The sequence below is a fragment of the Diadema antillarum genome, unplaced genomic scaffold, assembly GCF_040938485.1.
Source record: "Diadema antillarum isolate AM-2024a unplaced genomic scaffold, OU_Dant_1.0 scf00000068, whole genome shotgun sequence".
NCBI lineage: Eukaryota > Metazoa > Echinodermata > Echinoidea > Diadematoida > Diadematidae > Diadema > Diadema antillarum.
The window spans coordinates 2,540,553-2,558,032 of NW_027270957.1; the positions used below are offsets into that span (position 1 = coordinate 2,540,553).

At 38.6% G+C, this 17,480-nt stretch overlaps 1 pseudogene; it reads right to left on the reverse strand.

The window, feature by feature from the left end:
• Nucleotides 1–546: 546 nt before the first annotated feature.
• LOC139716659 (xanthine dehydrogenase/oxidase-like) overlaps nucleotides 547–17,480 on the reverse strand; it is a 62,819-nt pseudogene continuing 45,885 nt past the window's right edge.

Sequence of the window (17,480 nt, forward strand, 5' to 3'; positions counted from 1 at the left end):
ACACGCAACATTTGCCACACGCACTCACAAATTGTCATAGACAGACAGGAGTTGAACACAATTGCGCTCCTCCCTTGCTCCGCAACATCATTCACAATACGAGAAGTTTGCAACGAAAATGAGGCCATGCACCAGTTCCATAATTTTGCTTTTCCCCCAGTCACTTCTCGAAAAGTTAGTAGGGCCTAAACCGACGTTCTACGTGACTAGTGCAAGGGAATATACGTGTTCATTTCTGAAAACGCCTGCCTGTTAGCGAGGAGTCTATAGTCAAACGACAAAGTTTTCTGAAAACATAACTTTGTCCATTAAAAGAGTGTAAATTATTTCTCGTGACTGAGCAGGTGTAAGGTATGCCGTGCAAGCACCCATGTTAAGCATACAGTGTAGATGTTTGGTACAGTGTACAATGCATAGTACATACACATTGTGTGTGTCAAATGTGAATGAGACATGTTCTTCTGTTAATCGGGTACTCCGCTTAATCGGGTAAGAAACGCTCTGCCCGACCCTACCCGATTATGCGGAGAGTACTGTATTAGCATTTTACTGCATGAAAGCAAATCCGCACGCCGTTCGGATTGCTTGGACATCAGCTGGTATATCGAAGCGAAATGGTCCTGATAGACCCAAGTGGGAACGGGCAGAGAGTATGGCTTCCTTGATAGCGAAGAAGACAGATATCGCTAGGAAGAGTGGGGGTTCCCCGATCGCCTGATGGATCATGCAAAAGAAATTTCAATAAATGCAACTACCATGAAGCAATATACAACAAGAAAGCAATTTTCATATTTATAACGGAGAACACCGTTTATATAAAGAATCTTTCCCGACTGGATATCCCCATAATGACGAAAATAACATTAATCAAAATAGTGGCTACTTATATGGGGCACAAGTCAACCTGTCGGTGGAAGATAATTGAGGATAACGAAAAACTGGCCAAAAATACATATTCAACAGAAATTTTGTTGGTGACATTTTCAAACTGGTACACATAATTGCCTGGCTGGTGAATGGTAGGATTTGCCCTTACTTTACTAGAGTAGATGGTGTTGATCCTTTCTTCAGTATCTCGCAGAAGGGTCACGTTGAATTTGGCGGGAATGTCTGACGCCAGAGGGATCTTGTACGCATTTGGAGCAGGAGATAGTAGGGGCGCCTTCGGGAGAAAACTTCAGACGTTCCATGACGAAGTAGCCATATCCTTGAACGAATGCCCCTTCGATCTATAAAATCATGTCAGGACGAGAGAGAGAGAAAAAAAAAATTCCACCATAAGTACTCCTGATGGAGTTTCAACGGCAACCGCTATTCCCTTTTCAGGAATCTGAGCAGACCCTCGAATCGTCAGTTATCATAGTGAGATTAAATATTTCTTTAATTGAATGAATGTCCCCACCCCCGCTCTCGCTCATTTTTCTTTTATTAAACTCATTGTGCCAGGCAAAGAATTGTATTGCATTTCAATGCTGTCGAGACTTGCGCCAGGTCTTTAATCGAGATATACTACGACTACACACATACACATGCATACATAAATATGTAATAATGATATATATAAAAATATGATACAATAATTGCTGTCTGTGGCGTTATGAACTTAAGATGAAAAAAAAAATCTTCAAGCTCCAAATATCCGTCTGGCAAATTCTTTGAAAGAGAAACAATGTTTTGTTAAAACTGACGAAAGTTGACGAAAAGCTGACATAAAAAGTATGGTCATGTGATAGAACTGACGCAGGCACATGCACACTTACATCTGACCAGTCGTTGCTTGAAGGCTATGCTATGCAGCACTACCATTAAGGAGGTTCAATTTCTCATAAAACAAGGACCACACGTGTGCATGTCTGACATTATATACTCAAAAGACAGAATATCTGCGTGTGCAAGAATAAAAATATTGTTGCATGCACGCTTGACATGTAAAAGAAGTAGGGCCTAAGTGTTATGAAAAAGTTGCATGCCCTTTACTGAAAAGCAGTTAAGCAATACCGCATCAACGTACCACATGCCTGTTCCATCTTAACGTAACTTAGCTGTTGTATATTATTGCTATTTGTAGGAAAAAATCAGCAGATGAGAATCCGCAGTTTTCCAGCTTCTGCCAAAATTTACTAATTCAAGACAAATATCTATCTGGATATTGGTAACACCCTGTCATAACCTCTAGGAGGAGAAGGGAGTCCCCATGACTATATAAATCTCTCATTTCGGACAAAACTCGGACAAAAGAAGGCTGCATCACGGTCATGACGGTGGGGTTTATGAGGAATCGTCAACTCGACTTTATTTCCCCGAGCGCCATGTGCGTCTCTCGAAACTCTCGAAGTTTCCACTACGGCATGGGCTCCGCTTGCATTGGCCCTACGTAATTTGCATAAATTTATGCAGATTCATGACAAACCTTTCTGACTTTCATCTTTGATTTTCGTGGTTGTGACATGAAAGCAACTTTAATTGTGCCTAATTTTAACATTACGCACTAAACTTTCAAGTTATTTGATTTCGGCAGGTAGATGATAACTTTCAGGGCTACACAAATAGCACATGAAGACTTCTGGAAGAGCAAGTCAAGCTTATTACACGGAAAATAAGTTGACATGCTAAGATGAATTCTTTGATAGACCAAAATCATCGTCACCGACCTGTCCTACGTCCAAGGCTGGATTGATGCTTCTTCCAATCTCCATGACAATGTCAGTGCGGAGGACACAATGCTCTCCAGTAAGGACATCCACCTCAACTTCGGAGACAGCTGCTCCATAGGTGTAATGGTTGAATGGGTTTCCTGACTTCGTGTCCCAGCTCCACGTTATGTCCGGCTCTCTGATGGGAAAATGAAGTATCCGGCAGTAAGGATTGATTGGCAGCAGCAGCATTCTCTTGTAATAAAGTATGAAATGAACATATCAAAATAAGAAGTACATCATAATACTGTCAAAAACGCTGAAAAAGTGACCTACTTGTAAAATCCTGTGGCTGATAGGTTGACTCTCGCAGAGTAGGCAGCAAACACCTGTAATTAGATAACAATTGGTTATATATTGATGTATATCATATTGATATATAGATATATAATATTTGTATAATGTTATGTACGTTTATTTCGTATTCAATATAATATACTGTATAATGAGTATTGTTATTTGAACATTCTTGTAGATGAAAGACACATTCATAAAATGGTTGAGCTTTGTATTGTAATTGAGTCGACGAGTGCCACAAGAAAAGGCATAGGGTATACGTAAATATTTTGCCTGAAGTCACATAGATTCGATATCATCTCCATACATGGGGCACCACGTAGTAATGGATACTGAAATGTGCAACATTGGATTTGAAAAAAAAATGGGATAGGGCATCTCAAGAAAAACAAGAACTGTATCAAATATTGCTGCATACCATTCAACCGTCTGCCTCCTCAACCCCGCTCCACGAACAAGGACCTGCTGTACGCCACTGGGTCAGTGGTCGTATTACGTCTGAATACTCATAATGACGTAGTTTGAGGAAAATTCGCAATGCTTTTACTTGCTGACAAAGCGACAATGAAGTCTATTCGAGCACCGTATTTTTAGTCTGAGTGTTACCACAACAATGAATAAAGTGAAATCAAATAAAATATATCCAGAGGTTTCATCAAAATCAACCTCAAAGGAATGTTAAGGTGACTAAGTTTGGTGCTACAGATATATCAAAATATAAAATTCGAGATTTTACTAGAAATCAATTCATCAACTATAAATTAATAGATCTGTAAAAAAAAAAACATTTCAAAATTCCAAGTACATGTGATACAAAAGTTAATCAAAAACTTGTATTTCTTATTGTTTCTCGATTCCAAAATCAGCTTGGAACAAGAAAAATAACAAGGAATTCAAAAAGCTCTAAAATAATTATCATTCATTCAACTCCCTTACATAAGGTATCAAATCGCAAAGCAGGATCTGAGCTATCAGACTAACTCACTCTTGATCTGCTGCCATCTATAGGGGTAAGACAATGCACAGCTTCTAACCTGTCTGAAGTTCCCCAAACACATATTTTCTATATACTCTGTGTGCAGTGGGCCCAAGTGGGCCCGAGTTGTGAAATGTTTTTATTTGCTGTGTTTTCTCAAAATTTTGTGTTTGAGATAATTAGGTTATGGGTTTACTTGATTGAGCTATGAATAGCGCTTTGTAAGATTGAGTTGATATTTTACACAAATCATGATAAAACGCTGCTAAATAGGATGGCTGGGAGTTTTTACGATGCATTTTGCACTAGCCCAAGCATGAATACAATATAGCTGATTTTGTGCACGATCAAAATTATTGAAAAATCTTTCATTATTCCACAGAATTTCTAGCTAAATTAAGCATTACAATATGATACGTCATCACAACAAGCAGATTTAGACTATTTTGGGTAATACAATTTGACTCCAGCTTTGAAATAGTATTTTTAAATACAGATAGTATGGCCAATTAGATTTTGTGATGTCGGATTATATGTGTGCTCAAAATGAACCTGAAGACAAGTCATGTTCACCCATGATAGAAAAAAAGAAATATGTACGCAATACTGGACCCCTTACTTCCTAGTGCATCTTTGTCAGAATAAGGTGTGTAGCACCTAAGTCAAATCATCAGCTTCAAATATTGCGTAATAATAGCCTTGATACCAACGCATAACAACAATGAACCACTCAAAGTTTTATACACATATTATATGTGTGTGTGTGTTTGTGTTTGTGTGCGTGTGCGTGTGCGTGCGTGCGTAATATATCTTGCACATAAGGAGTTTCTGTGGCTGTTTATGGAATAAATTCGTGGTCTGAGATCAGCTCAGGTATCCACTGGACATTTGATTCGTTTTTATTGTTGACATCAGAATGACTAGTAACTATATCCAGGTACACTATTAACATGTACATTAGATCGCAAATAAAAGAAGCAATGAGTTGCTACAGGAAAGACCCCATAGATTTCTCTTGTGTTCTTTCGGATAGCGGACTTATACAAACAACTGAAATTGCGATGAAAATTCGTATTAGCCAATACAAAACCCATTACATACCATCAGTTGCCATGCAAAGCCACAATGATCTCATTTCTGCCAAGACCCCGATTACGCTTACAGATAGTTATAGGTAAAAATATATAAAATCACGGTAGAGTTCACATTAAAGAAGATAGAGGTCTGCGTAGCTTACCCATTCTTCCCAAGTTCCATCAGCATTGATCTCTTTGAACGGCTGCAGTCTCTTCAGTAACTTATCACATGCGATCTGAAAACGAAGTGAACAACAAATAACTGTTTTCCTCTTTCACCTTTATTTGTACGTCCTTGATACATGCATACAGGCCTACATAATGTGTGTGTAGTGTTACATCCAATATGTTTGCACTTGGCCTAATCGATTCAATCCATTATGTGTCATAATGATTATGTAAAGTAGTTATACGAACCATGGTCTTGTTGGCCTAACATTACGTTTCTTAAGCCCCCCCCCCCCTCCCCCAAAAAAAAGGGGGGCGGAAGACTGTATATTATATAAAGTTGAAATTATTGGATATTTATAGTATTAATGAATTTCAGATTGCTTCTTTTATGTATTCCTTCACCAAAGAGTTATTACCTTATGCTTTTAATGATTATTTTATTTATAATTTTGATGTGAATATGTATGTTACTAGAAATTCCCGTAAAATGTATATTCCTTTTTACAGATATAGATTCTCCAGAACAGTGATTTCATATAAAGGTCCTGTACTTTGGAATAATATGTTAGATAAGTTCAAACAGTGTTCCACTTTAAGTGATTTTAAAAGGAAGTATAAATTTCATTTATTACAGAAAAAATAATATGCAATATGTTATGATGTATCTTTAAGTTTTATTGATTGCCTGTTGTTTGCTCATGTATTGTTTGTTATTGTTGTTGGAGCTCATTAGCTTGTTTGTATTTGTCTTTTTAGTTTAGTACATGTAAATCTTGTCATTACTTCTTTCTATCTTATTCTTGCCATGTTCTCTACTGTCTTTCTTTTTGTCTCCTATATGTTCTGTGATTTAAACACAATTTTTAAAATGCAAACTTATAAGATGCAGTCCATCAAGGGTTTGACCTTTGACAGGCCAATGGCCTTTTGTCATTCCCACACATCTGCTGCAGTTCTTACTGTTTTTACTGTGTTTATACTTCACTGTTCACTGTAACTGTCCTTGTACTGTTTATGCCTTGTTTTGTGTATATTTCTGTGTTCTGTTCTGTACATTTTATACATACATGTATGTCTATCATTGTGGGGTTTTTTTTGAAAGATGTGAAATAAATTGAATTGAATTGAATTGAATAACGATGTACGACCTTAACAGCGCTTCCGAATAACTGCGTCCCGGTACTTGCTGAGGTGGGGGTAGTATTTGGTGTACGGTCAGTTGATGCATCGATAATGTTTATCTTGCTGGCCGGTATGCCTAATGTCCCACTGGCGATCTGTGAGTTATCAGCCAAAATTCAAATAAAGAGATCACACAAAGAGATGACAATTCATTAAATCGATTGATAAGAAGATGAAAATAAAGAAATAATGAGAGCATAATTGTATCTTCACTTACAGATCAATTTTTTGTTCTCATCATATTTATGCCTCCTCACGTCTCCATTCTATATTTACGTTAACCTTGACAAAAAGCGTCGAATGAAATAGGCGGGATAGTTGTGTTACTAAAGTCGGGTTAAAACAAAAGAGCAAGTTATTAAACGCGATAGTTCCACATTATTTTCTTTCAGAAACAATGACATCGGTCACAACCTCACGAATCCTCTTCCATAGCTTAGTAACGCAAAACAGAGTTCATCACGAGTTTGGCATGGTTGATAATGTAGCAACAATAACCTCCCCTCAATATCTACCCTTGCATTTAGTGAAATTTAGACTGGTGATGAGTGACGAGATGACATCATTACTTGGTGTTATTTGCCAATGTGACGGGTAACAACATCTCTGTTTGAAAAAAAAAATCTTGAGGAAGCTCATTGTTCTGTTTGATTTTTCTCTCTCAATAATCAATTTATAAAATGGAGTGTCGCTTTGAGGACTTCTCCAAAGTCCTTTTTCTTTTCATTTCATGAACGCAATGAAAAAACATAAATGTTTGAGCGGAAAGGAACAATAATGAGAGAATATGTTTCATGAGTACGTAGTTGCGTGCCCTTTATTCATTTTTTTTTTTAATTTGTGAATAAAATGTTATTATTTTCAAACTGTATAAAGATCTTAATCAATATATACACTCGGATTACGCCATGTGTTCAACGCATATTCTTCACGTTAGAGAAAGTCGATAGCTTCATGAAAATTCGAGGAATTTCGGCTTTAATTTGATTTTCGATTTCACAACAATTGACTAATTGAAATGCAATCGATGTTGCGGCCACCTGCGGCCGACAGGTATGTTGTGGTCTTCACAGTTATTTCCAGGTCCTCATTCGAGTTTTGTCTTTTTAATCGGTTCTAAAGGCCCCGTCACACTATAGCGTATACTTAATCAGCGAATGCCTAGCGGATGGGCAAAATTTGGCAAAGTCCAGATACGCTCGAATCCGCTCGAATTCTCAAGCAAAATGTGGTTTTCGAACGTTCGCCTAACGAATGATGAGCATATGCTAACCGTGTTAAGGCCCCGTCACACTACACCGTATAAATCAGCGAATGCCTAGCGGTTGGGCAAAATTTGGCAAACTCAAGATACGCTCGAATCCGGTCGAATTCGTAAGCAAAATGTGGTTTTCGAACGTTCGCCGAACGAATGATGAGCATATGCTAACCGTGTTACGAGCGGATAAAGTAACGAATGAAAGCGAACGCGTACAGTCCATCCAACGGATGCTGAGCGGACAAAGCGAATGAGCAGCGAATGCCCAACATATGCAGAGTGATACTGCGGCAATCACGTGACGGATCTCGGCTGACGCACACTTCACCAAATCATTTTGAGCAGTGACAGTGTCAAGTAATGTTGTGACTGTATGGATGGCCCCCAAAAGAAGGAAGCAATAGTCACCACCAAGTACTCCTGATGTCACTACCCTCGACAGTTCTCAAGATTCCCCTAAAGTGCACTTTCTGATGATCACGTTGACAATAATGTTGGTAGTCCAACATTCTCCATTGCGTCTGGTGCCTCCAACTGGAGTCGAACTTTCACAATTCCCAATTTCCATGCAGAGATTCCCATTTACTACAGGTTGACTTTTATAGCAGCGGTTTAGAATAATGTTCTTGATACAAGCACTGCAAGTGCGGTTATTATCTACCATTATTTTATTACTTAATGCCAGAATACGTATAATGAACAGGTTATTTGGGGGCCGTGGCATAGTGGATAAGACTCCCGACTCCCGAACCGAGGACCCGGGTTCGAATCCCGCCCAGTGCTTACATGCTTGATGGGCAAGATTTGAAGAGTTTGTTCGCAAAAACCGATAAGTCCATATTTGCCAAATGGAGATATTTGCGATTAAAGGTCAAGAAAAATAAAGAGAATAATAAGATCTTTTGCTCCTTTTGACCATAACTTCAAAAATGTACCTTTATATGTAGTGACTAATATATCATTTAAAAGGTATATGATTTTGTACTGTATGACAGAGACGGTTCTTCAAAATCTTCAAAAAAGGACTTATCGGTTTTCGCGAACAAACTCTTCATTTTTTACCCACGGTGTCCTTCTCGACCCAGGTGTATAAATGGGTACCTGGCAACGCTAGGGTAATAATAATGACAGGGCCCTCTGGTAGAGCAGTGGCAACACTGACGAAGCTATCCTGGGTAAATAAGACTTTTATTATTATAATTATTATCATTATTATTATCATTATTATTATTATTATTATTATCATTATTATTTTTATGTGCGCTGTGAATATCTTTTTTTTTTCTACTACGTTTGATTAACGTGTGTTGCTGTGCAGATTTGCTGGGCGAATTTGGACGAACGGCGGACGAATAAGAAACGAACGCAGAGCGACCAAAACTTTCGATCAGCGGATGCTAAGCGAACACAGAGCAGATTGTCATTCCGTTCGTCATCCGCTCAAGATTTTGGACATGTCCAAAATCAAAATTTGGCTCCGGCGGATCTCTGCGAATATCTGCGAACAGCTGGCGGATACAACGAACGTCAAGCGGGTCACGAACGACGAGCAACGGATGTGAGCGTATCTCCAAATTTTCAGATCCGCTGGGCATTCGTTGGCTCGATCTGCTCTAGTGTGACGGGGGCTTTACGAGCGGATTAAGTAAAGAATAAAAGTCCATCCAACGGATGCTGAGCGGACAAAGCGAATGAGCAGCGAATGCCCAACATATGCAAAGCGATACTGCGGCAATCACTGGAGGGATCTCGGCTGACGCACACTTCACCAAGTCTTTTTGAGCAGCGACAGTGTCAAGTAATGTTGTGACTGTGAAAATGGCCCCAAAAAGAAGGAAGCAGAAGTCACCACCAAGTATTCCTGATGTCACTACCTTCGACAGTCCTCGAGATTCCCCTAAAAGTGCACTTCCTTGTGATGATCACGTTGACGATGATGTTGGTAGTCCAACATCCTCCATTGCGTCTGGTGCCTCCAACTGGAGTCGAACTTTCACGATTTCCAATTTCCTTGCAGAGATTCCCATTTACTACAGGTTGACTTTTATAGCAGCGGTTTAGAATAATGTTCTCGATACAGGCACTGCAAGTGCGGTTATTATCTACCATTAGTATTACTTAATGCCAGAATACGTATAATGAAATGTCATGTGGGGGGGGGGGGGGGGGCTGTGGCATAGTGGATACGACTCCCGACTCCCGTACCAAGGACCCGGGTTCGAATCCCGCCCAGTGCTTACATCCTTGGACAAGATTTTTTTACCCACGATGTCCTTCTCGACCCAGTTGTATAAAATGGGTACCTGGCAACGCTACGGTAACAATAATGGCAGGGTCCTCTGGTAGAGCAGTGACAACACTGAAGAGGCTACCCTGGGTAAATAAGACCTTTTTTTTTTTCTTATCATTCTTCTTCTTATTATTATCATTATTATCATTATTATTATGTGTGCTATGAATTATTCTGTTTTTTATTCTACTACGTTTAATGAACGTGTGTTGCTGTGCAGATTTGCTGGGCGAATTTGGACGAACGGCGGGCGAATAAGAAACGAACGCAGAGCGACCAAAACTTGCGATCACCGGATGCTAAACGAACACAAAGCGGATTGTCATTCCGTTCGTCATCCGCTCAGAATCAAAATTTGGCTCTCGCGGATGTCTGCGAATCTCTGCGAACAGCTAGCGGATACAGCGAACGTCAGATGGGTCACGAACGGATGTGAGCGTATCTCCAAATTTTCGGATCCGCTGGGCATTCGTTGGCTCGATCCGCTCCAGTGTGACGGGGGCTTAAAGAACTTCATCACTCTGTACTAACGACAAGACAATCAACATCAATATTCCTATCAGCCACCATTCAAATAATCATTATGTATTGACCTGGAGACATTTTGTGTTGAGTCCTTGGCCCATTTCAACTCCACCGTGGTTGACAAGGACTGAACCGTCCGTATAGATATGCACCAATGCAGCTCCCTGTGATTAGGGGAAAGGATGATGGACATAAATAAATATTTCATATACGACAGATGGTACTTATCTTTTGCATTAGGCATAAGTTTCAGGAAATACTCGGCGCTCTCCTTGAAGTACCAGAACAGCTTTTAATTAATGTTAAGAGAGAAACAGCAAATGCGCCCGTTTTAATGAGTCGAAGAATGTTAGAACTGAATAATCTGGGAAAATTCCACTTTTTGGTGCCTTATAAACCTGTTAAAGGGTGTTTTTTATCATACTCGGAAATGATGAAGCATATAGGCCTACACCTGATGTAATATTACGAGGTGTTTTCGAAGATTTGCCAAGTATTCACTTTACTTATGAAACCCCCTGGTCTATCAAACGACAGGCCCCAAAAAACTAAAAGATAGTTATGGCGAGTATCAGATCTAATCAAGATAAAACTAATCAGGTTCTCTTTTTACGCAAAATATTATTGGAAGCTGTATGCACAGAAAAAGATCAGAATAGTTAAAGACTAACTTGGTTGAGTGGTATGTACTCCGAATAACCGATGCCTTGCCTTGTCGGAACTACTGCTATCCCTCGCTTCTTCCAACGATTCTCTCTATGGAAGAAAGCACACGCCATGTCAGCAAATATACGAAATGCAAATACGTGTGTACAGGTTCAAGCTGCTCTTTTCAAATCACGGTGGATTGCCCATAAAGAAATGATAAACAATGTTACATAATTCATTATAATTGGTACAATATAAAAAAATAGTTCTTTACTATAATAATGTAAACAGAAGACACAAATATGTCTGTCACTATGAGATATATAATGGTACATTACATTGTCTGGTGACTACAAAATGAATGATGACAGTAATGGAAGTTTATTCTTATCTCTTATGTCTCGCTAAGTTAGGACTCTTTTGAAAATCTCTTCCGTGTGTTGATAATAAGTTATCATGGAAGTGTCACATAAACAATATTTGTAATGTAATTGCACGTAACATAGGCATAATGAATAGATTGAAATATTATCTTCCTTCTTCGGCTTTGATTACGCTTTATTCAAGTTTGGTATTGCCGTACTTGAATTACGGAATTCTTGCTTGGGGGAATACATATTCGACATTGTTAGATAAACTTTTTCTTCTGCAAAAGATGGCGCTCAGAATCGTTTTTAAACTTCATATCCGAGCACATACTGACAAGCTTTTCCTTGAACACGAAATTCTGAAAATAAAAGAGTTGTATTTGTTTCAACTTGGTCAATTTATGTTTAATTACAACTGCAACCATCTACCCAAAATATTTTATTCTTTATTTCACTGTAACAGCCACGTACATAATTATCATAATTATCCCACGAGACAATCTAAAGAATTTCATCTTCCCTTAGTGAGAACTGTACACACTCAAAATACATTTGTTTATACCGGACCCAGATTTTGGAATAGCTTAGATAATGATCTAAAAGAATCTGTGAAGTTAATTACATTTAAGTATAAACTCAAAAAATATTTGTTTTCTAAATATACCAGTTAATTCTGTTCAATGAAAAAAACCCGTCATGTTTCGCTTTTCCTTGAGATTTTGTAGTGTGTCCACAGACCTTTTCCATCCCTCTCCGTTTCCTTCTCTATTCTTCCCTGCTCCTTTTTCCTCGCTCTTTCTTGTCCAGTATCTGTCTGAGTGCATTTCCTCAAATTCTGTTATTTCTGTGTATTGTGTTATTGTTGTTGTTGTCGTCATGTTTTTTGTGGCCGATTGCATATCTTCCTTTCCGTTCAGTTTTCCTGGCACACCTGGCCCCATAGTGTCTGTGCCACAAATGTGATATGTTACATAGTTGATACGTTTGCATTCTAAAATCCTAGTAAGTATTGTTTATAGTATCAGCATCATATATCAATGAGTAAAATGTACCATAGTATATAGAAGAATTTAAAATGAATATGTCTTATTGGTATAACAAATTGGTGCTGTTGTTGTTTTGTTCCAGTGTTCCACGTCTTACAAGCTTGGCTTTTTTAGTGGAACACTGTTTTCCATCATTGTGATTATTTACTATTTTTGTTGCCATGGCAAAGTGCATCGTTTCTTTTTTACGACATCATTCGTGTATAATATACTTTATATTGCATTGAAAAAATCCTTCATCAGACGAGTGTAAGAGAAATGAGAAAAAATTGTATCACTTTGGATTATGTCAACTTTTTCTTTTCTTTTCTTTGTGATGATGGAAATAAATAAACTACTGAAACTGAAACTGAAACTGAAAATAGTCATATCTTGCTATCGGAATATAAATCATCTGTAGTTTTGCGGCGTTTGAACACGTGAAACGACTTCAGTATACCAAGGATCTTCTTCTATAGAAACTTTAACCTTCCTTGCTTAGTATGTCTCCTCCTATAGTCTTAGATATTGCACAATTTTCAGTGCAAGTAACCCTGCAGTAAAGCAGTGACAATGATGTACATTTACAGTTCCATCGGTCAGAAACTTAGAATGAAATTCCGCTTTGTCTTCAAGTTGACTTTTTTTTTAAAATGGGGTGACATCAGACAAAGAGAATGGTCGACTTTTCACTAGAAAAAAAGAAAGCTATGAGATTTTAAAGTTTCAGATTTTTTTCCAATTTCATGAGAAAAATGACATTTCCAAGAAGTCTCCGATTGATTACAACATTGCAAATTTTTTATACTAAGGATACGTTGTAATTATTTTCCCTGATTCCATTTCAAAGCATGAAATTTAATGAAGATTTGTGAAGAAGTTATCTGAAAGATCCTAAGGTAATGGCATCATCTCTTTCTCTCTATAACTTGCTGACGTGGTTGTGACCATTATGACTGTTACATGAGAACATATATAACTTTCTTACTTCATAATTGATGGTAATAATTGAAACTTCATCCAATATGACGGATTGATTTCAATCGTTTTATGTATGTCAATTTAAATGCGTATTAATTGCATTGCACTTTATGCATGTGCAGTCCATTGCACATTGCACAGTCAATCGTAAACGGCTTTCGCGGGGTTTCTTTATTGTACTGATATTCTGCTTTGGCTATTTACAGACATGTCATGTTACCTGTTGAAAGCGAGTATTTCTTCTTCCTTCTTTACAAAGTTACTGTTTTGTAAACACATGTCCCAGCATTTCCTCACGATGGTCATGTTTGCTCCTTTCTCTCCCGGGTACATAGCCTCTCCGTCACATTTGAAGTTGATTTCACGAGCCTTTCAGTGAGAAAAGAAATATGGTAACTGACCTCATGAATAGATCACCCATTGTGATTTAGGAGTCACAATTCAACAAACATACTGTAATATACATGATCTAAAAAAAGCGAATTCTAACAGTTAGCGGGTCTGTTTATTTTCACAATCCATATGACACTTTGTAATTCTTGCAAAGTGGAACTCCCTGATATTCTAACAAGAGCTCTAAACTCATGGCTGTAGAAGCATCGTCATAGTCTATATTAATTCTATCACAGAATGAGGTTAGAACGTAATTAAAATGACAAAAGACGGCTGAATCCGCTATATGCGTTGCTGGCAACGAAGAAATAGTAAGGTGTAATATAACGTATATGTCTTGATCTGATGTTAATACAAGCTATGTACTGTGTGTATCAGGATTAGAAAAGCCATATAGAGATAACAATACAACTATTAAACGTTTCCAAAAATGGGTGATGAAGTATTTGTACTATAAAAACAACCCTGTTGCATGGCATTGTAACATATCTACTTACCTCAAAGTTAAGTCTTAAATACTGAAGTTGCAATCGAAGGGTTCTATTTCTTAAGTAAGTTTATACACATTTACATGAAAGGAAACAATTGAAGAGATCCTGCGGTTCTATAGCGCTCATCCGATTATCACAAATCCTAAATTACACGTATTCTTGCAGGCTATATTGTCTAAGAACTAAGAAGAACTTAGCAAACTAAGGGGGTGGGGACATGGTGTCCATTATCTCACAAGGGCGATAATACCGGTTAACTTTATGGAAAATTTGACCTTGCGTTTTAAAAAAGAAGATCAAAATGTGAAACTTGTCTCCTATTTAGTCTTGGGCTCAAAGGGGCCATCCCTGTTTCCGTCACAAACACACTTGAAAGTACACTCACTCTGTTCACAGAGAATCGGAATTTTCGGTTTCATAGAAGTTTTTTTTTTTCCTTTTTTTTTTTTGATTTGCGTGGGAGTTTTGGGGCTCCTTGGGGCCCCCAATTGGAGCATGGTATCCATTTTGTGCAAATGTTCTATAATCCTAACTGTGATACTTGCTAAATTTGATAAAGAGTTGGACTGACGTTTTCAAAAAGATGATGAAAATAAGAAAATTGATCCCAATTTGGTTTTCTTCCCTCTGGGCCAGAAGGGGCACCCCCTGAGCCGCCATGAACAAACTTAGAACGTCTATCACCAATGTACTTTAATACTCATAGCACTAACATTAACAAAGCTCTGTCATTCCTGGGTCTCCATGGAAAACGAAGAATTTAAAAGATTCCGTAATTTGGGGGCTCTGGAGGCCTCCCAGGGGGACATGGTGCCCATTTAGAGAAACTGAGATCAAATTACCTTAGGAATGTACCTACTATGTTTGGTGAAAATACGTCTTGAGGTTTTCAAGAAGAGGCTGAAAAAAAATGTACAAAGTTTACACGCGACGAGCGATGAATAATCGCAATAGCTCACTTGGCCTCGGCACATTTTGTAAGTTGAGTATTTTACATTATTCGCCAGCTGGAATTACTGTCTTTTAAGAATTTTAAAAAGATAGCTAATCTGATCGCTCTCTATAAAGGTTACCTCTCTTGGAGAAATGTCACACGCAAGCGCAATATCCGAAATGACATGTTCAACACAGGCCTGTCCTTGCGGCAAACCGAAACCTCGCATCGCGGTAGAGGATGGTTTGTTGGTCTTGCATAGGCGCCCCGTTACACGGAAATTTTCCAAGGAATAGACACTGTCCAACTGTACAAGTGCGTTCATTAGAATCTATAGAAGGGTGCAAGAAAAAGTAGCTTTTACTTCTTTTACAGACAGGAAGAGAGAGAGAGAGAGAGAGAGAAGGATAGACTCCCGTCGTACGGAATTAATGCCCCAGTCACACAGTGCTTTGCGATGGGTTACGTCCGCCGCGGATAGATGCGGATGAGTGAACGCAGGGGGACGCAGCGTGGACGCAGGCATCCGCAGGGACGTATGTAGACGAAACTGTCCGTAACTCATCCGTAAAGAAACGCAAAATGACGGCGCCAAGCCTGCGAAATTTTGAAATGTTCAAAATTTCGCAGAGGGATTCTACGGATGCAGACTTACGCAAGTAACCGTAACCAAACGTAATTATCCGTATCTGAACGTAACTATCCGTAGCCTGGACGCAGACCATCCGCAAGAAATTTTACATCCCGTCCGTTTGCGTTCGTTTACGTCCACCGTAAGTATCCGAAAGTAACCGCAAGTTAACGTATCTCAACACTTTGGTCCGCTTACGGATATTTGCGGACAGTTACGGATGCTGCGGACGATTACGTCCTTCAACGTTTTCCGTTTTCCACTCGCATGGGAACACAGAGACTCGTGGGAAGCCACACAAGTCGTGTTGCGAAGCTGCAGCGCATTTACCTGAGGGAATGCTACAACACAGTCGGACAAGTGGAGAGGCAGAACCGCATGGTCAAATTATGACATATGTCCCACAAAATGGTCATTTTAGGTGGCACCCATATACTCATGACATCAGTTGACCCTTGGTGCTGAACTTTTTTTCTTGCACTCTTTGAATTTATATTCTTTTTCGAAAAGGCAATATTTTAGGTAGGGGATGGGGTGACAGCATTTCATTCACTTTTCTGGCCGGGAAAGGTGTGTGACAGCAATAACTATATAAAATTCTCTATGTCAATGATATGTCAAATTTCTCTATGTCAATGATATGTCAAAATTCTCTACGTCAATGATATGTCAAATTCTTTAAACATCCTCTCTTTCTTATTACTTGCGGATGATAATGTGTTTTATCTGATTCTGATTCTGATCGATCATTGATACTTTAAACGGTGAATTAACGAAGTTACTTCATTGGATAAGAGCAAACAAACTGTCAATAAATTTGCAAAAAACTGCAAAAAAAAATGCATGCTGTTCAGTAATTCCCTGGAAAATTTACCGAGAAATGTATTCCTGGAAGACACGGTCATAGAAGAAGTCTCTTCCATCAAATTTCTAGGTTTATTCTGGATAATAATGAACTTACCTGAGGTTTGCATATTGATTCTGTATGTCGTGTTATTTCAAGGAATGTAGGTATTCTAAACGAAGTTAAATCTTGACAATGATATAAAAGAAGCTTTAAGTTTTAATACATTTTCTTTAAAGTTAAAGAATTATTTAAAAACTTCGTATGCAGCAAAGTTATTCTTTTTTTTAAACTTTTGATTTCCAAAATCGTTGTTGCGTCGGTAACCTCACTACTCTTTGTTTATCAGCGAGCCCGTGATTCTGTGCCTCCAGTGCCCTGGTTATGACCCACCGTTTCCCTCTCCTCTCCCCCCCCCCCCCCCCCCCCTCTTTCCACCTCGGACTTCCTACCTTCCTTACTATCTTTCTATCCTCTCATCAATCTTTCCTCATGAGAGAGCCGCTTTGTGTTTGTTAATGTGCGTTGGTATGTGTGCATATATGTGTGTATTACTCTGGCTGTCTTTTTTTTTACTACCGTTTAGGGAAATTCTTGTTGTTGTTTTTTGCAATTATATATATTTTTTCTGTATGAGGGGACTGCATTCTACAAGCCCTGCTTTTTAGCAGTCCCCTCCATTTCCAGCAATATTGTT